Here is a 19,083-nt window from a genome sequence, read left to right as displayed (position 1 = left end):
TCTATATGTGAGGAATTAAATTTTTTTTTTTTTGTCAACAGTATTTTCTAAGAGATTTTAAAAAAAACTGGATTAAGTAGGAAATGAAAACAATTATGGAATGGAAAATGATTAGAAAGGATTAGCATCTGGAACTATCTTCTTAACCATTGCTTTAATGTCCCATCATTCCCCTTGTCATCTTCCCTCTCTCCTCTAGCAACACAAAAGTGCTTACATACACACACACACACACACACACACACACACACACACACTGACGTACATATTATGATAATCCTCTCTGTTGACAAGAGTTGCCCAGGCAGGCCTGCACAGGGTAACAAATAGCGACAATAAATCACTGGCAGGAGCCATGAATTAGTCAGGAGCTCTGTATACTCCTTATTTTCACAGTCAGCCACACTGTAAACATATACTTCAGCTCACCAGGTGAGGAAGAAACTGCTGTCTGGGCTGCGCTCTTGGGTTTGTTTGGCTGCTTTGTTTGTGTTGGCTGTCTCCCTTCTCCCCCTACCACCCTTTCTTCAACTTACAAATGAATGCAGATTGTTTTACTCCTTGTAACCATGACAGAATCATCTGTTTCCTTTTCAACCTGGCGCAGGAATGATGTGTGCTCAGGTCTCCTTTGCAATGTTCCTCTGCAGTGTGACTGCATCAAGCAGGATGGAAGCATAAGGCTTCTGCCACCTGCCACATCAAGGCCCCAAAGCCCAGGTATGGCCAGAACTGCTCCCTTTATTTCACTAAAGGCAATCTCCTTTTCAGTACCTTGTTATCAGACCAACCATTGTTTACCCTTTCCTCCAAAATGAAGCTCAGTTACTTTGGATGGCAATCTAGGTCTCTTCCTAAGGTGAAAAAAAAATACATTTTTATCTTCAGACTTGATATATTTTCTTCCTGTTTTCATTTGTGCCAAAGCGTGAGGTGGAAAGGAAAGGATTGTTTCAAAGCTTAAATGGTCAAAGAACAATCGGAGCAATTTGACCCGAACTGAACTTATCAGGGAATCCCAGGTAATGACTTGGCTAAAGAGCTTAGCTTCATTCAGCTGATAGATTGTTTATTTGCATCATTGACTAGAATCTTCTCCCCTCCCCCCAACACAACTCAGTACATTAGGTAGTGTCTTGTTGATGGAGTGAATAAGAGTTAGGTGTCATGTTAGTTTTTATTACCACCACTGATCTTTGCATTTCGTTTTTCAGCTGGAATTTTTAGTGTCAAAAAGTTGAACTCATAATAAGCTGAAGTCTGTGGAGCATATCATTCTTCTCTTGGAAAAACCATGGCAAATTCTGACTCTTTTTAGACACTTTAGTCTTTCTATTAGATTATCAGTATTGTCATGTCATACTTATAGGATAAAGCATTGGGCCTAACTTTGGCCCAAGTCACCTTGATTGCTTTGTTTACATGGTCCCAATGCACCAGTCTTCAGGAAGTCCCTGGTTTAGGATGTGCGGCAGAATGATTCAATAGTGAGAAGCAAGATTCTAATTATTAGGGGATACTACTTCCTCATGATATATCACTGCTATTGAATTAATATTTTTCCCTGTGGATATTAAAGCAGTGGATTACCTCCTTCCATAATAATCACTTTAATAAATACAGTAGGCCTCCCTTCATATCTTGATTGTTTTAGACACAGATTTGAATATATAAGCCATAAAAAAGACAACAAATACACCATTCCTAACATAGTTGTTTCCCATAGAGATGGCCCATCATATCAGAGAAGTCCTGATAAGGCCTTCAGGTTCCTACTTATTCAATGTAGTAAATTGGATAAGTTCTATAGACTACTTGACCCCGATTTTGATCTGTTCTTATTGGTTTTTCAAACCATATTTAATCACCAAGGGGTGCTTCTGGACACTTTAGCAATTGTACATCCCCAAATAATAGAAGGTACTCAGGGGGAATACTCAGTTCTCTAAGTTTCTGAAAAAACTAGTTACCTCTATCTTCTGTCCCCATCATTTTGTGGGTAGTATTTGTCTTATTACTCTAGGAGTATGGCATGTGTGGATTTATCCAATTACTTTCTTGTCTCATACTCTATCTACCCTTTGGCAGATTCCATCCTTTCCTTTTACTTATGAGTTTTAACTGCCCTTAATTACAGGAATAGGGTATAATGTAATTCATCCCACCAAGTATGGTATTTCTTTAGAAGCCTTTATAACTAAAGAAGTAAAAGGAATAAACTAAACTAAACTAAAACAATCACCATGAGGATGATCTGAATATAGTGACTTCTAGTTCTAAGCAACCCAAACCTAGTGTATAGGCACAACCCAAATCTAGAACTTCTGGGATAGTTTGAGCATCTATAGACCTTCTAATTTTACTTCTCCAAGAAACAAGAAACATTGGCCAGTCACAAGGTCCTAACTTTCTAGGCATGTTAGAGCTGGTCTGATCCAATGCCAGGATTTTTCTGTTTATAGCCCTAACCTCTATGAAAACAAATATAGTAGATTCAGGTCCCTGCAAGGCATAATAAGGCCAGGTCTCTTAGATCCGTCTATTAGCCAGGGCAAAAACAGGCAGGTATTCCTAAACCATTATACCTTGTTCCCCTTTCCCTATCTTGTTCCTTCTTTTCTCAGTTTGTCTGCTAGCTGTAGGTCTTCCAAGACTTCTAGTCTTGGGTCTGTCCCCTCACCAGATTTTCAGCTATCTTCACATCATCCATCAGCAGCTAAAACTAGGTGAACATTCTTATCTTTGGGACCTTTATGGACAAGACCAAAATAATACCTGGGTTCATGGCTTCTTCCCTTCTCTTGCCTCAGAACTGATAAAGCAGATTGAGGAAAGAGGCTAAACTTACCTTGTCTTTGAAGTCTTATCTCTTTCTACCCTGGCATCTGTTCTGCCATGATATGTTGTGATATTTTATTTGCCTATGCTACTTCTCAGATGCCATATTAAATTTTGATGCTTATCTCTTCTTCCATGCCTTTATGAACATTGTATTAGTGTGGTATAGTAGAGAGTTTAGCTTCAATGTCAGGTTGAGTTGAGTTAAAATCTTATTGACATCAAGGACATTTTTTTCTATCTCTTGCCTCCTTCTGTGGGGGAACACCTTGATTTTTATTTCCAATTTCCTTTCACTTATTTTATTAATCTAATATAATGCTGGATATATGGCAAGTGTCTATTATATGCTATTGAAGAGCTTGCTTGTCGAATGACAGATATAAGGGGCCTGAGTCAAGTTTCTTCCCCTTCTTTTCATTGATTTCTTCTTCTCCTCACTGATTATATCACTTATATTCATTATGCATTCTGATACTTTATTATTTCCAGAATAACACTTAATAACAAATCTATCTTGTACTGCTTTGTAATTGCTTCTTGTGAATAATGATCTCATCTACTTAATAGAACTGAAAGCTTCTCCAGGGTAGGGATTCATTATCCAATAATTCTACCTACTTCTGACTTCAATGGGAAGAAGCTGTAGGAAAGGAGCTGGAGAATGACTCTAGCTGAAGGAGAATAAGGAAATCTTGGAAAGAGATTTGGAGGGTTTGGGTAATGGGAAGGACCAAAACTGAGATCAAGGAAAAGAAATTTGAGAGGACTTGAAAAGAAGTTGAAGAAGGAGAAAGGAAAAACGGAAGTTGAAGTAAGAAAAGGATTTCAACTGAAGGACAAGGGCTTGAGCAAAAGGATTTAAAAAGGAAAGAAAAGCAAAAGAACCCAAACCAAATGATAAGGAAAAAAGGGAAAGAAACAATACGAAGGAGAGAGGGACTCATGAGTCTATGAGATAATGTAAGCAAGACAAAGCAAATCAATCAAGTTGGTAAGACAAAGCGTAAGTAATGATCTCAGACAAGGGAAAGAAAGTTAAGTGGTGCTGTCAGGTACTGTGGGAAACTATATGGTACTTAAGGAGGTGAGTTAAAAGTTCAGAATTGAGGATGTTACTACAACAGTTCTACAATGGAACTATCATCAACACTGTGAAATGACTGAGGGTTTTACTTATGGAAAATATGAAAATCAGGGAGAATTTTGCAATGCCTTTCTTGGCTTATAGGATTTTTTATATTTCTGCCATAGACAAGGACCTGCAAGAACATTTTCCAGATTAAGTTCTAGGTTGATTGATGTCTTCCTTGAGAAAATGGAAGAAAAGCATCAAGAAAAATAAATAAGGATAAAGATCTCAAGGGTCAAAATAGAAGCTTGATTTTTATGTCAGGAAGCCTGGAGAGTAGATTTCTGGATGAAAGCTTTAAGGTCTTCATATATTCCTATTAATGGGATGTAGTGTGCTTAATAAAATTTTGTATGAATATATTTTCTTGAACTTTTTTATTCAAATAGACTTCAAAATGAAGAGCAAAGAAGAAGGAAAAAAAACTGCCTATGTGTATCCACCAAATTAGATAACATGATGAGTAGACATAATGTGGAGACAGATAGAGAGATAAATGAGAAAAAGATAGAGAGAAAGAAAAGGTGAAAGAAGGAAGAAAAGGCAAGAAGAAAGGGAAGGAAAGATGGAAAGAATTTTTGTATAATATATGCACAGGAAAGCAAAATAAATTCCTACATTGGCCTTACCCAAAATTACATTTATTATTCTGCATATTAGTCCATCATTTCTCTATTATTAGATGGGTGGAATTCTTCTTTTGGAATCATTGTTGATTATGTAATTGTTCAGAGTTGTTAAGTCTCTATTAATTTGATTTTTAATAATGCTGATATTATTATATAAATAGTTCTCCCAATTCTACTCATCTTATTCTGTATCAATTCATTCAAATCTTACCAAATCTCTCTGAAACTGCTTCTTTCATTTCTTACAACACAAAAATATTCCATTACATTCTTGTATCAAAATTTGTTCAGCCATTCCCCAAAGTGAACTATTCTAACCATTCTGGAAAGCAATTTGGAATTATTCCCTCAAAAGTTACTAACCAGTATATATACCCTTTGATTTAATAACACTATTACTAGTACTATATCCCAAGGATATCAAAGAAAGAAAAAAAAAAAGTCCTATTTGTACAAAATGTTTATAGCAGCTCTTTCAGTATTGGCAAAGAACTAGAATTGAAGTCTGTAGTTCTTAAAACAATCTTGCACTTTTAGTGGGCAGCAAACTCAATATGAGTCAACAATGTGATCTGGTAGAAAAACAACAATAAATCAATGATATCTTTGGCTATATTAAGAAAAGTCAACTGTCCAAAACTGGCTATAGTAATCTCATTATAATCCTCTGATGACAAAACAAAATTTAGAAAACACATTTGGTTCTATTTTAGAAAAGGCATTGATTAACTAAAGTCTATTCAGAAGAAGGTGATTAGGATGGTAATGGTCCTTAACCTTATGCAACACAGTTATCCCTTACACATCATGACTTTGCACACTAGACTTTCTCTATAGTAATTTTCCCTATCTTGATTTTCCTTGTGGCAATTTCAATATATCATAGGTTGGCATAAGAAATTAAATGAGAATTTTTGGGGAGTTTTATGGAAGTTGCAGACAACACATGAAAGTCAGCAGATAACACAGAAAATGTTTAGAAATTCAAGAGATGCATAACATATATGTATGCTATTGTATAATACTAACATATATTATTATTTAATACCATAATTCAGAGTTTTTCTCTGGCATAAAAGGAGAGCAAAAAAATTTTATGTGTATTTTCTGGATTATGGGTAGGATGGGTGGTGGGTGGTAAGGGGAAATACCATGCCCCTAAACTTTGCAGTGTGGAAGGGATAACTATATAAGGATTTGTTTAAGAAACTAGGGATGTTCACATTAGGAAAGGGAAGATTCAGGTCAAGGACATCATCGTTTTTAAAAGTATTTGAAGCACTCTCAGATGGAAGAGACATTAAAATTGCTCTTGGCTCCTTAAGTCAAAACTTGAATCAATGGGCTTGGAACTGGAATCAAAGACAGATTAAAGAAAAAAACAAACTTCCTTAACTATCACAAAGTGGTAAAACCCATCTCAGGAGGTAATGGGATTTTGTTTACTAGATATATTAAAACAAAGGCTAAATGGCTACTTGTTGGGGATATCATAGAGGAAATTTTTAGCCAGCTATGAATTTGGATTAGATTATGTTGGAAGTCCCAACTTTTAGATTCTGATTATTAATATTATTTTTTCTTCATAGTTCCTAATATAAGGCCAGGCATGTAGGAATATATCAATGTTACAGTGCCTTACTACTTTTGTGATCTTATAGGTGCAGGTAGTTTCTCTAATAATATAAAGAACATTTTACTTTGCTTGAGTTTGTGGAGGACTTTCCAGGTTCTTTTCTGAAAGCATCTTGGAGAACTATTCCTTCTTAAAACACAGAAAGTTCAATCTTTTCTGTATCTATCATTTCTAGGACGATATTCTTTACATTTCTGTGCAATTTGATGGTAATGTGTTGTTAGCTACTCACCATTACTATAATAATTGCTAATGTTGACATAGAACTTTGAAGTTTACAAAACATTTTACATATATTGTTTCATTTGATTTGGTCATTACAATTTTGTGGGTTAGATACTATTATCTTCATTTTACAACTGAGGAAACTGAGAGAGAATAAATGAATTTTCAAGGATCATCGAGCTAAGTGTCAGAATTAAGATTAGAACTTGACTCTTTCTAATTTAAAGTCTAGCTTTCTATCCACTGCACCACCTAGCTTTCTCATTGTGTACCTTTTCATTGCCCTTGGTGTGATTTTCACTGTCAGTTCCTTGGAGATTGTTTTCCACAACATGCAGTTATAAACTTGTCAGGAGAATAATGGTGTTACAAAATTGGACTTTTATTTCAGGAAGAAACTTGGGATCATTAAGAGAATTATGGAATTTTCCAAAGGCTATTTAGCTTGCTGTTGTTCAATCCTGGCCCAGCTCATAATTTTGAGTGGTTATGTATTTCATTTAGGAGGCTCTCTACCATTCTAGGACTTGGAACATAATGCAATTTATAAATAGCATCAGGAAGACCTATATTAGGAATCCCTCTTGATGTGGGATCCTGCAGCATGTTTTTTCCATGAAAGTGGCAAACACGGTAGATAAATATTCACCTTGTTTTATGCCTTATTTGATGATACTAAACAGGGAGTAATTGAACCAAGTAATCTCTGTTTATGCATCTGTCAAAATATTTTGTATGATATTGATATATGGAGAAGAAATAACTTGTTGAGGGAGAGCCTTCTAAGTTTTTTGTTGTTCAGCCTTGTCTAATTCTTCATAATCTCATTGGGGGTTTTCTTGGCAAAGATACTAGAGCAGTTTGCCATTTCTCTTTCTTCGGCCCATTTTAAGTTAGGAAACTGAGGCAAATAGAGTTAAGGGACTTTTCCAGGATCCCATAACTCATAAATGTCTGAGGTTACATTTGAATTCAAGAACATGAGTCTTCTTCACTCCAGACTCAGCACTCTATCCACTCTGCTGCTCCAGGCTTTAAGGTGGCATTTTGCAAAACAAATTGAATACTTTTTTTATAGCAACAAACAATGAGTACAGTATTTTCTAAGCTTTTCAGTTAATTGTACACTAGTAAAGAATTGACTTCTATGGAATAACATTTGTAAAAGACATTTTCTGATAGCCTCATCAAAGATTTCCTTTAGGCATATCTAGATTATTAAAAATATTTGATATTATTTTCATGTTTACATTACTTTCTTTTTCCTTCCAAATAGCATCCTCTCTTTTAATAAATAAGTATAGTCAAGTAAATTAAGATATTGGCCATGTCTAAAAATAGTTGTCTCATTTCTATACCTATATCCTGTTATCTGTCTAGAGGCAGGAATTATTAATCTTAACAATAAAACCTACTTTCTGCCTCTAGATAGATTAAAGGTTTGAAATCTTAAAAAACTTTTTTTATATTACAGATAATCTTCATAAAATTTTTGTATAGATGAGAAAATTAGAATATGGGTCAATGCTTATTTGATATCCTCTTAATTACTTTTTAATGAGTAATGTTAATGTCTGAGATTTTTTCCCATGCTTTTGGTATTTACATCTCTTTATTAGTCCTTGTTAATTGGTCTATCAGTGCCTTCAATATTTTGAGGTCTTTGTGTATACTACTATATAAATATTAAATTGAATTGAATGAAAGTTTTTGATGTCCTCCTACAGTAGCTATAAATATAAACTAGCTAGAATCTAGTTCCTTCTAAATGACAGTGGCCTCATGTTAGGAATCCACAAAACTCTACACAAAAAAATCTTCTATGAACAATTAGTCACATTGTGACATAGTGGAAAGAACCAAGGACTTGCTCTCAGAATACCTGAGTTTGAGTCCCAGTTTCTTAACTTCTAAGACATCTGGACATGGGCAAGTCAACGAATCCTGTAAAAGTTCCATCAATGTGAATATTGTGTCTTATCTAAACTCTTATCTTTTTCACAGGCATAGTTTAAAGTAAATGTTTAATAAATGTTTTATTTTAATTAATTAATATTTGCTATAATATTTATTGGGTTTCCTCTCTGTAATAAAATAATTATATAGCATTTTACAATTTACAAAGAACTTATTAGAGTGCTTTGCAAACAATGGGTGATTAATAGTTTTAAAATATATATAGAAAAGGAAACTTTGGGAATCATGGAAAAATGAAAATATTGGCACTATAATTTGATACAAGGGGATTGAAAATGAGCATAGGACCTCTAGAAGAATGGCTTATCTTAGAGGAAGGAGCCGCACTGGAAAATGGTCCAGTTCAAAGGTAAACTCAATAAAACATCGGAGTCCTGATAGGTAAAGGATGTTAAAAGAGGGGGAAACCATTACATTCAGTGCTCAGACTTTGAGCTCAGACTCTCAAATTTTTCACTTGAGGTGGGATTCTTGTTCATAGACATGATTCCTGGGAAGACCCAAGTTGCCCAGAGGTAAGGATACTGGGAACTGATGAAAGTGATTTTTAATTCTTGGATGGTCTACAATACTAGTCCAGGAAGCATTATTCTATTGGTGTTGGCTCATCTGCCCCTGGAAAAAGCACAGCAGGCTGAGAATGCCTGAGTTTTTAAACATTCAGAAGGCCGTGATGCTATAAATAAGCTCCCTGTGTTAGAGATTAAATCAGCCCAGAAGCCTGCCATGCCCATTTTATTTCTGAAACAACGTGTTTTCGAGAGAAATCAAAATGCATGTTAATCCTTCCTGTCTGACAGGCTAATGAAAGTCTGAAAAATTACAATCACATTTGACCAGAAGAACATTAAGTTCCAGGAGCAAAGCCTGGGTTTGCTGGGAAAGGTGTGGTCCATACCTCCTCTCAGAAGTCTTTTCTTTAAATGTTCAGGACAACAGCAGCATGGCAGCTCCTGGGCATTGGCTGAGCTGTAACTAACCCTTCTGATTTCCAGGGAAAGTACCTGAATAAAATAGGCACTGGGAGAGCAGCATGGAAATTGTCTGCTTTCAAATGAATGTTTTAAGATGGATTCAGCTGAGTAGTGGTAGTAGTGTGGGGAAGACTTTGGAACTTGGGGCCTCATGGGAGTAAAAATTTGGGGAAATAACCTTCTGTGTGTGTGTGTGTGTGTGTGTGTGTGTGTGTGTGTGTGTATACGCATGCCCGCACATTGGGGATGAGGGGAAAACAGAAACCCTTGGAGATTTCAAACATCTCTAAATCAACATAGAAGTCTAGGAAATCCAAAACTGTTTATGTCTTTTTGACACAGTAGAAAAATAATGAAGCCATAAAGGTTATTCTCCAACAAGATGCTTCTTGTAATTTTTGTTTTTGTATCCCTAGAACAGTGCTCTGCACTTGGTATATGCCTAATAAATATATCAAATGGAATTTAAATTGTTTGTATAGGCTAAATTAATAAAACATTCCTAATAGTTGTATCCCTATGGAGGGATAGCGATGTTCAAGCTTTTCCTCAGATTATTTCCTCAGATTTTGCAGTATTAAAAGGTTTTAGATTATGTATAGGCAGAATAGGAATTCTTTATACAGATAGAAGGTGTCTTGAAATGTTTCCATTTGCAGATAACTAATTAATAATATAGAGTTTTAGGCTATTGCATAACCTACTCAGTAAGATCCATGTCCACTTAAAAAGAATCTAGTAATCCATATACAAAAACCAAAGTGGATGAAAATAACTGTTGCCTTGATTCTGACATGTAGTTAAGTGAGCCTTTCATTGAATCAATCCATCAGTAGATTTAATTTTTTTTTACTTGCTTACTTATTTATCTTTGTTTTTCTGTGACTATATAGATGTATATACACACATATATTTGTATAGATACTTGAGAGGAATGATCAGATGGACTTAGAATTGAATAGTAAGAAGAGAGCAGATGGTAACATTTGTAGAATTACATGTTGCTTTCAATAATCCTGAGTTGTTCCCTGTTGCCAAAACCCATTAAAAAATCAACACCGGTATTCTTCTGGTGATAGTTGTGAAGCATGAGGTACAATATTCTTAGAAGAATAATAACTGTAGATGATCCTAAGAACAGTGGAAAGATACAAGGTGGGTGAAAGTACGGGGTAGTATATTACAATGATGGCTTTCATGTAAAAAATGTTATGACAGACATCATCAAGGACACATATAACTGGAAAAGGAGGTCAGCTGGTTATGCATTGAGAGATTGTTGTAGGGACCATTAAACTATGACTGCTGTGATTCATTTTATAGTGTCTGGTTTTTGATTCTCTAACCTTTCTTGTGATGTGCATAAGGATAAGTTTGCTTCTTAAAATTTTGAAGCAGCAAGTGCTATCCTTCCTTTGGGAAAAGTAAAGGAATTGATATTGCCTAGAACTATATAAAGGTATACACACATTTATTTATAGCTGTATTAATAATTAAGAACTTTCTTTCATTTTTCAAAAAGAATCTTTATATATGGGAAATTTATTTCCCCTATAGAATTTGAGTAAGTTTTCAATTGTAGAATTCTAAGATTAAAAAAGTCAGAAGTACTTTTATAAGGCCTTTGATTCACACATTAAGAATATGATCCAAAGTTATATTCCTGGCATTGACCATAGAATTTAGAGGCAGAATTAATTGAGAAGACCCATACTTAATGGCTATTCATTTTCTTTTGGTTTCACTCTTAAAACCAGCCATGATGGTCACTCCTTGTTTCCCCAATGATTTTCTCATGACATAGGTGTTTACCTGGGTTTAGATAGTCTCATAGTTCTAGATAGGATCTAAATCCTTCACATTCCTTTTGTTAATTGATCAGTCAAGAGGTGTTTATTAAGCCCTGTTATGTGGCAGACACTAAGCTAAATGCTGGGGATACTCCCCTCCAAAAAAAGGGAAAAAAAGGAAAAACACAGTCCTTACTTTCAAGGAGCTCACAATTTAATAAGGGAAACAAAATGTAAACAAATAAGAGAGAGACAAAATAAATTGTACATAACCAACAGAGGAAAGGAACTAGAATTACAGGGAGAAAAGGAATGGATCCCTTTGGACAGTAAGATTTTAGCTAGAACTTAAAAAGAAAGCAGAGATTTAAAAAAGAGCATTCTAGACATGAGGAATAAGCCACAGAAAATTTCTGGAGTCAGAACATGGAATGTCTTGTCCAAGGAATAGCAAAATGGGTAATTTCAGTGGATCAAAGGGTACATGAGGGAAAGGAAGAGAGAAGAAGACTGGAAAGGTAGGATGAGGACAGATTGCGATGGGCCTTCAATGTCAATTGGAGGATTTGTTATCCAACTTTGAGTAGACAACATCCCAATACTAATTTTATCTCACTCCTTATGTTTCCAAATATAGACCTAAAAGCTGAGGTGACAATATTATGCTTCTCACCAATAACTGTCTTATAGATAAAAGGAGGGATAATTTCTGGGTCATATGGGAGAGGAAAATTTTCTTCTACAAAAAGAGAAAACTGGGAATCTATCTTGAGGTAGTTTCTTTGGAAATGCTGAAATACTACTCCAATTTGGATGCAGATACTGTAGCATTGCAGTGCTGTCTCTTGCCTTCTTGAAGTTTTAAGTAGCTGTACAGAATATCCTCTAATAAATCTGTTTTGGACACTTATGCTATCTATGTGTAGCGTTTTTGCATCTCTAATATGGATACTGAATTACCACATAATCACTCATTTGTAGAGGTCTTTCTCATTAAAGGCAGAAATTTATATAGAGAACCCTCAGTTTTAATCCTGTAGCCATAATTGTGAGGTAGAGGTACCAGATGGTCAGCCTGTATATATCCATACTGATATCTGAAAAATGTTAAAGATTCAAGTGTTCCAATACATTAACTCGAACTTTTAAGGAGAGTTTATGAAAGTTGCTTAGGATGAGAAGGTATGAATATTGTATTCTATAGCAATAGTATGATCATATATATTGATAAGATTATGGATCTATCAAAATATCAACTTTTTTTTTTTTTTAACAAAACCTGTAATTTCTTTGTTAAAAGTAACTTCTAGTGAAGGACTCTTTATCCATGCAGCCTTCACTGTAACTTATATTCTTAATGAATAACTTGACCAGTACAAAGCTAGTATGTATCAGGGGTGGAACTGCAATCAGGTGCTGACCCTTTATCTACCAGGTTATATTTCCTATTGTTATTATTAAGACTAGTATAAGCAATTCCCCTTCTGCTTCATATAGAATAAAATGATATTGAAAAGGGAAGAAAAAAGTACTTTTGCAGACAAGAAAGTAAGGTGACTGGTAAAATATGAAAAATATTTTGCCTTTTATAAATAAATAGCTAGTGTCCAAGAAGTAGACAATAAAAATTGCTAAAAAATCTGTGTATAAATAAACAATTTTCTGAGAGTTTATGAGTAATTTGATCACACAAGGGTAGAAAATGAGTTATGGTATACATACAAAGACTTAAATCACTTTTCAAAGAATGTAGGATGGTTTTCTTTTGTATTTGAATAATTGGGTGATTTAAAGATGGCAGAGAGAAATGTATTTATTAAACATTACAAAAATTCACTAAAAGAATACAATTATCAAAAGTACAACACTGCATCTTTTGTAGACTATATGGCCCCTTAGCTCATTTGCATGTAAGTATTTTGAGTTAAGATAGTAATAATCACAAAATGAAAAATCATGAACTATTGGAACACTATGGAATGATTAAATAAATGAGAAAATTTATCTTTTTTTAACCTTACAAGTGAAAGGTGGATTATTGTGACTTTTTTATTTAAGCCATTGAGAGTAATGGAAAATTGAAGATTGAAAAAACATCAGATGCCAAAGTCATGCTCATCAAGGCTTATGAAGATATGGTAGCCAGAGTAGTGAATTGGCAAGAATGCTTCAGATGCTAATTCCTGATTCATCAGAGAACTTGGAATGCATTAGATGATTACTTCAGTAATCATTTAACTATTTACCTTTAAGCACCACATCAAATCTGAGGGGAAATAATATCTCAGAAATGCTGTTTGCTCTCTTGTGGTGTCTCTAGTGAGACTGAGAAAAGCAGAAGGGAAAGAGGCTTTATAACTGCTTTTCTGATAGCTTTATTTAGGATACTGGAGAAAAAAATGGCAAATCACTCCATGTCTTTGACATGAAAACCCCAAATGGAGTCACAAAAAGTCAGATATAACTGAAAAATGATTGACCAATACAAGAACTTAGTGAATAAAATGTTATATATATTTCTAAAGATAATCAGATTGATGAGCTTTACTATTCTCTGGCTTAAAAGCAATTAATAGTCAAATTAAGAATGCAATACTTTATTTTTCTTTTTAAAAAATGATTGGGAACAAGATTATACAATGATCAATTCTGATGGATGTGTTCTTTTCAACTATGAGATGATTGAAGCCAGTTCCAATGATCTTATGATGAAAAGAGCCATCTGCATCTAGAGAGAGGACTGTGGGAACTGAGTATGATTCACAAAATAGCAGTTTTACTTTTTGTTGTTGTTTGCTTGCATCTTGTTTTCTTTCTCATTTTTTCCTTTTTGATCTGATTTTTATTTTGCAGCAAGATACTTGTATAAATATGTATACATATATTGGATTTAACATATTTTGAATATGTTTAACATATATTGGATTGCTTGCTATCTAGGGGAGGGTGTGGGGGGAAAAGGGAGAAAATTTGGAACACAGGGTTTTGCAAGAGTCAATGTTGAAAAATTATCCATGCATATGTTTTGAAAATAAAAAGCTTTAATTAAAAAAAAGTGATTGGGAATTGAAAGAGTTTGGAAGTGTTTCATTAGCTTGAGACTAAAAGCAAAGATGATATGCTCATTTATAGAGAGGTGAAAAGCAGAAGTTGAAGCAATTAGCAAAGATGTATCTTCTTGTTATGAAGTTGTTTTTGAACTGACCCATGATATCTAAGTTTGCAGTATGGAGTTGTGAGTTACCTTGAATACTGGGATTTTTCTCAGTGGTGTGTATTCCCATTAGGTTTCTAGAATTGTGTATGTGCTCATCTTCCCCTACAGATAATGAATACCTTGGTAGGATAATATGACCTAGGTTTATGTGTTATATTTATGATTCTTGCATTTTGAAAGAATATCAGCGATATTGTTTCTTTTGCCTTATCACTAAAAGTGCCATCATTGCTAATTCATATAAATGTAAGTACACCAGTAGGGATTTAAGAATTAAAGTCATGACTAGGGAATGTATAATCTTCCTCAACAGGATTATCCCTAGGACTCTGAGTGTTTTAGTATAACCACATCATAGTCTTCCTTATTTGCCACTTTGTACCTGCCAGTATGAGGAAAAAGTTTGAGGGAGTTAGAACACCAAAGGAATAAGTAGATGATCACATACCCAAGTGAGAGTCAGGAAGTACAATGGTGGACTATTCTATGTATACATTACTAATTAATTAACATGTGTTATTCCTAATCTAAAGGGCTGATTAAAAAATAAGAAAATGTGATATCTTTAATTATTTTTTGAGAATATACTTCCTGTCTTCTTAAATGATCTCTGTCTCTCAATCAGTTTTTTTCCTCTTCTGACTTTATAAGCTTGCTATATGAAATAGATTATGAGTGACCAATATCTATTACTTCTCTCCTTACATTGTTGCCAAACATACTGGACTGGTGAAATTTATTTGTTGAATTCAAGATATTTAATGTTGGACTTTAAAAAACTAGTTCATAAAATAATATTTAATATGGTTTTAGATATCCTATTCATTAATTGTTGATGAAGTTATAAGACTTTGGTTAGTTCTTGACTTAGATCCATTCTGGTACTGGTATTTTGATATTTCTCTGGTCTCCATTCTTTCCCTGAAGCCTCAGAATTTAATTTAAGTTTATCATTTTTTGAGTAGCCCAAGGCTTCAATTTACTATAGTAGATCTATTGTCAGCTTTCCAAGTTGTGCACCTCTCTTGGACCCTCCAGCCATCAGTTGCATCTGGGAAAATGCTGTCATAGGAGGTAACTATCAGCTGGATGCCAGAGATATCTGTGATCATTGGATCATTGAATACAGAATCTTATGGAGATTATAGTGAGAGGTATAGGAATTGATCCCCTCCAACAAACCATCTGTTTTTCTAGTCTAGAATAGTGAAACCTGGATTCTCCAATAGACAATTAAAAAAACAGCATTTATTAAGTGCCTATTGTATGTCAGGCACTGTGCTAACAGTGCTGGAGATATAAAGATTAAAAAAAATCAGTCTTTGTAAGATACTTTCAATTTAATATGGCATAATAACTTGCAGCTGAATCTTTAAGGAAGACAAAAATTCTCTTAAAATAGAGCTAAGAAAGGAAGAAGTGTATTATAAATCTAGAGAATGAGCCATTGAAAAATCAAGGAAACAGTGATATGTTTGAAAAAGAGAGAGACCAGTGTGGCTGGAACATAAATTATGTGAAAGAGAGTAATACATAATGATACTGAAAACATAGGTTAGAGCTAGTTTGTGAAGTTGTTATAAATACCAAATAGATGAATTTCTAATTTACCCTAGTGACAGTAGAAAACCACAGAATTTATTGAGAATCCATTGAGAATTTATTGAGAGAGTATTGAGTATTGAGGGAAGGACTTTGTCAAGTTTTGAAGGGCCGCATACCTTTGCTATAGGGACATTGCTCCATGCCTTGTAAGTCCATCATATGAGAAACTATTTTACACATAGATTAAGTCACTAGAAGCATTTTGATAGAGATCTGGGATATATTCCCATGTTTAACACATTCCATACCATAGGAAATAGGATTATTCATTTTAATTTAACAAAGTTTTACAATTTCCTATCAATAGAATACTATTGGGAGGATTCTAGGAAGATGGCAGAATAGATCAGAAAATTCCAAGTTCTCCTTATTTCCCCCACATTACAAAACAAATTGTGCTTCAGGAAGAATGTAGATTAGCAGAAAACCAAATAAGCCTTGAGGCAGAATAGGATTCCTCCTGGGATAACCTAAAAGACTTGAAGAAAGACCCCAGGACCAATGTGAAGTATAAACACCTCCAGACTACTTCCACAAAAACAGCTGTGGGGAGGGGGACATACTGAGTTAGCCTTGGCCTTTACCACAGGACTCTCACTTCCTGGACAGCTGGGGAGTTGGAGGGTCTGAGTGTGGGAAGACTGAGGGAACATCTACTGTTAGGAATGCCAGGCTCAAATGTGTTGAAGAAACTTGGCCTCAGGCAAGAAACCAGCATTCTGGGTGAGTGCAGAAGCAGTGGGACAGGGCCATTGCTGGCTGTGGGAACTTGCAGGAGGGTGGATGATTGGGTTTGAGGTTCCAGGTCAGAGGAGAGAGCAGAAGTGAAATTAGAGACACTATCTCCCACACCCTAGGTGCTTACACAAATAGTTCTCATGAGAAAAAGAACAGGCAAAAGAAGAAAGAGCCCCACAAGAAAAACTCACTATGGAAATAGGTGAAACTGGGGTTTACCGTCAAAGAAAGATGGTGAAGGGAAAAAAAAAAAAAAACTCTTTTACCCCAAAGAGTAATGTTAAATAGCTACCTGCCCAGTAAGAATTTATAGAAGAACTCAAAAAGCCTTTAAAAATCAAATGAGAGAGATTGAGGAAAAAAACAAAAACAAAACCAAAACAAAATAAAAAGAACTACCCAAGATAAAGAAAAAGTTTGGGAAAAAAGTTAACCAACTAGAAAAAAGATACAGAATTAAAGAAGAAAATAATTCTTTCAAAATTAGAATTGGGCAAGGGGAAGTCAGTGAATCATAAGAGAGCAAGAAATAGAAAGACAAAACATAAAGAATGAAAAATAGAAGAGAATGTAAAACATTTTATAAGAAAAAAAAAAAACAGATTTGGAGAACAGATCAAGAAGAGATAACATAAGCATAATTGGACCACCTGAAAGTTATGATCAAAAAAAGAACCTTGACACAATAATACTAGAAATAATTAAAGAAAACTGTCTGGAGCAATAGAACAGGAGAGGACAGTAGAAATAGAAAAAAAAATCTACCAATCATCACCTCAAAGAGAAGGAAAACACATAGGAATATTGAAGTTTTGAAACCTCAAGATCAAAGAGAAAATTCTAAACAAACAAACAAAATCAAATATGCTTGAGCTACAGTTAGAATTGTACAAGATTTAGTAGCAGCTACAATAAAAAAAAAAAAAACGAAAGGTCCTGATGTAATATATATCAACAATCAAAAGAACTAGGTCTGTGGCCAAAAATATTATATCAGCAAAACTAACCATAGTATTGAGCTACAATAACCACAAGTATATTCAATGAGCTTACAAATTTTTTCAGGACTTTTTCTCAAATCTGGACTCAATAGAAAATTTAACATAAAAGAGACAACATCAAAAATTAATTTGAAGGGATTCAACAAGGACAAATTATTTATGTTCTTTACATGGAAATATAAACCATATGTTTAGGATTGATATCAGTAATTGGGTAGTTCAAAAGAAAGATTAGAACATAGCTGAATGTGATTTGACTCTAAAAAACAAAACTGTCTTAGAGGTTAAAATAGTAATTATGCTATGCAAAATGAGGAGCAGAAGAACCAACATAGAGGCATTAGACTGGGGAGGAGGGCTGAATCCTGAAAACCTACTCTCATTGGAAATCTATCTATCTATCTATCTATCTATCTATCTATCTATCTATCTATCTATCTATCTGTCTGTCTATCTATTTATCTACCATCAAGGGTATAACACCCTTCAAAATTAATAAAGAAATAAGGGTGGAGTGAATAGGATAAGGTAGGCTATAGAAGGGTGGGACACGGTATGTAGATTAATAGGAATGGGATAAAGGGGGAGGAAAAGAATAAGTGGAGAAAATAAGAAGGAGATCCATGGTAGAAGGTGGGGGAGGGAGATTAAATAATAGCAAGCCAAGTTAAGGAGTAGAATTAAAGGAGAAGAGTTAGCAGGAATAGGAAATAAGATACACAAACTACTATGACAAGGATCAGCAGTAGAATTTGTCAGAAAAAAGTAGGGCTAGTAGTCATTGTTCCCAGACAAAGTCAAACTTAAATATTTCATCAAGAGAGGATTCTAGATTATATGTCATCCATATTAAAATTGTTTTATATGCTTATCTACATATGTATAAATGCATAAAATATGTGTATACATGTATGTGTATGTATGTAGCTATATGTATATGCATATATAGCTATATGAATGTTGTGGAGGTTTATGATATATATACTGATTAATTGTAACCTACTAGGGGGAGGTGACGGGGATGAAAGAGGCAAAAAAGAATAAAGTAAAAAATACACAGCAGAGAACAAAAGAATAATCCACAAGGAAGCAAAATTAAAAAAAAAAAAGATGGACAGTCATGAATATAATCTCTTCTATAATTTTATATATTTTCTTGAAATGGAAATTTATTGTTACAGTTTTGAATTGTCTTTGATGTTCTGCTGGACACATATTGATCTCTTTTTTTTTTTTTCCATTTTTGTCTTTTTATTTTGTTTTTTTTCTTATTTTGTATTTAGTTGTAAATAAATAGATATATTTTTAAATGTAAAAATAT

The sequence above is a fragment of the Antechinus flavipes genome, chromosome 2 (assembly GCF_016432865.1).
Source record: "Antechinus flavipes isolate AdamAnt ecotype Samford, QLD, Australia chromosome 2, AdamAnt_v2, whole genome shotgun sequence".
Classification (NCBI taxonomy): domain Eukaryota; kingdom Metazoa; phylum Chordata; class Mammalia; order Dasyuromorphia; family Dasyuridae; genus Antechinus; species Antechinus flavipes.
This window is presented reverse-complemented; position numbering follows the sequence as displayed.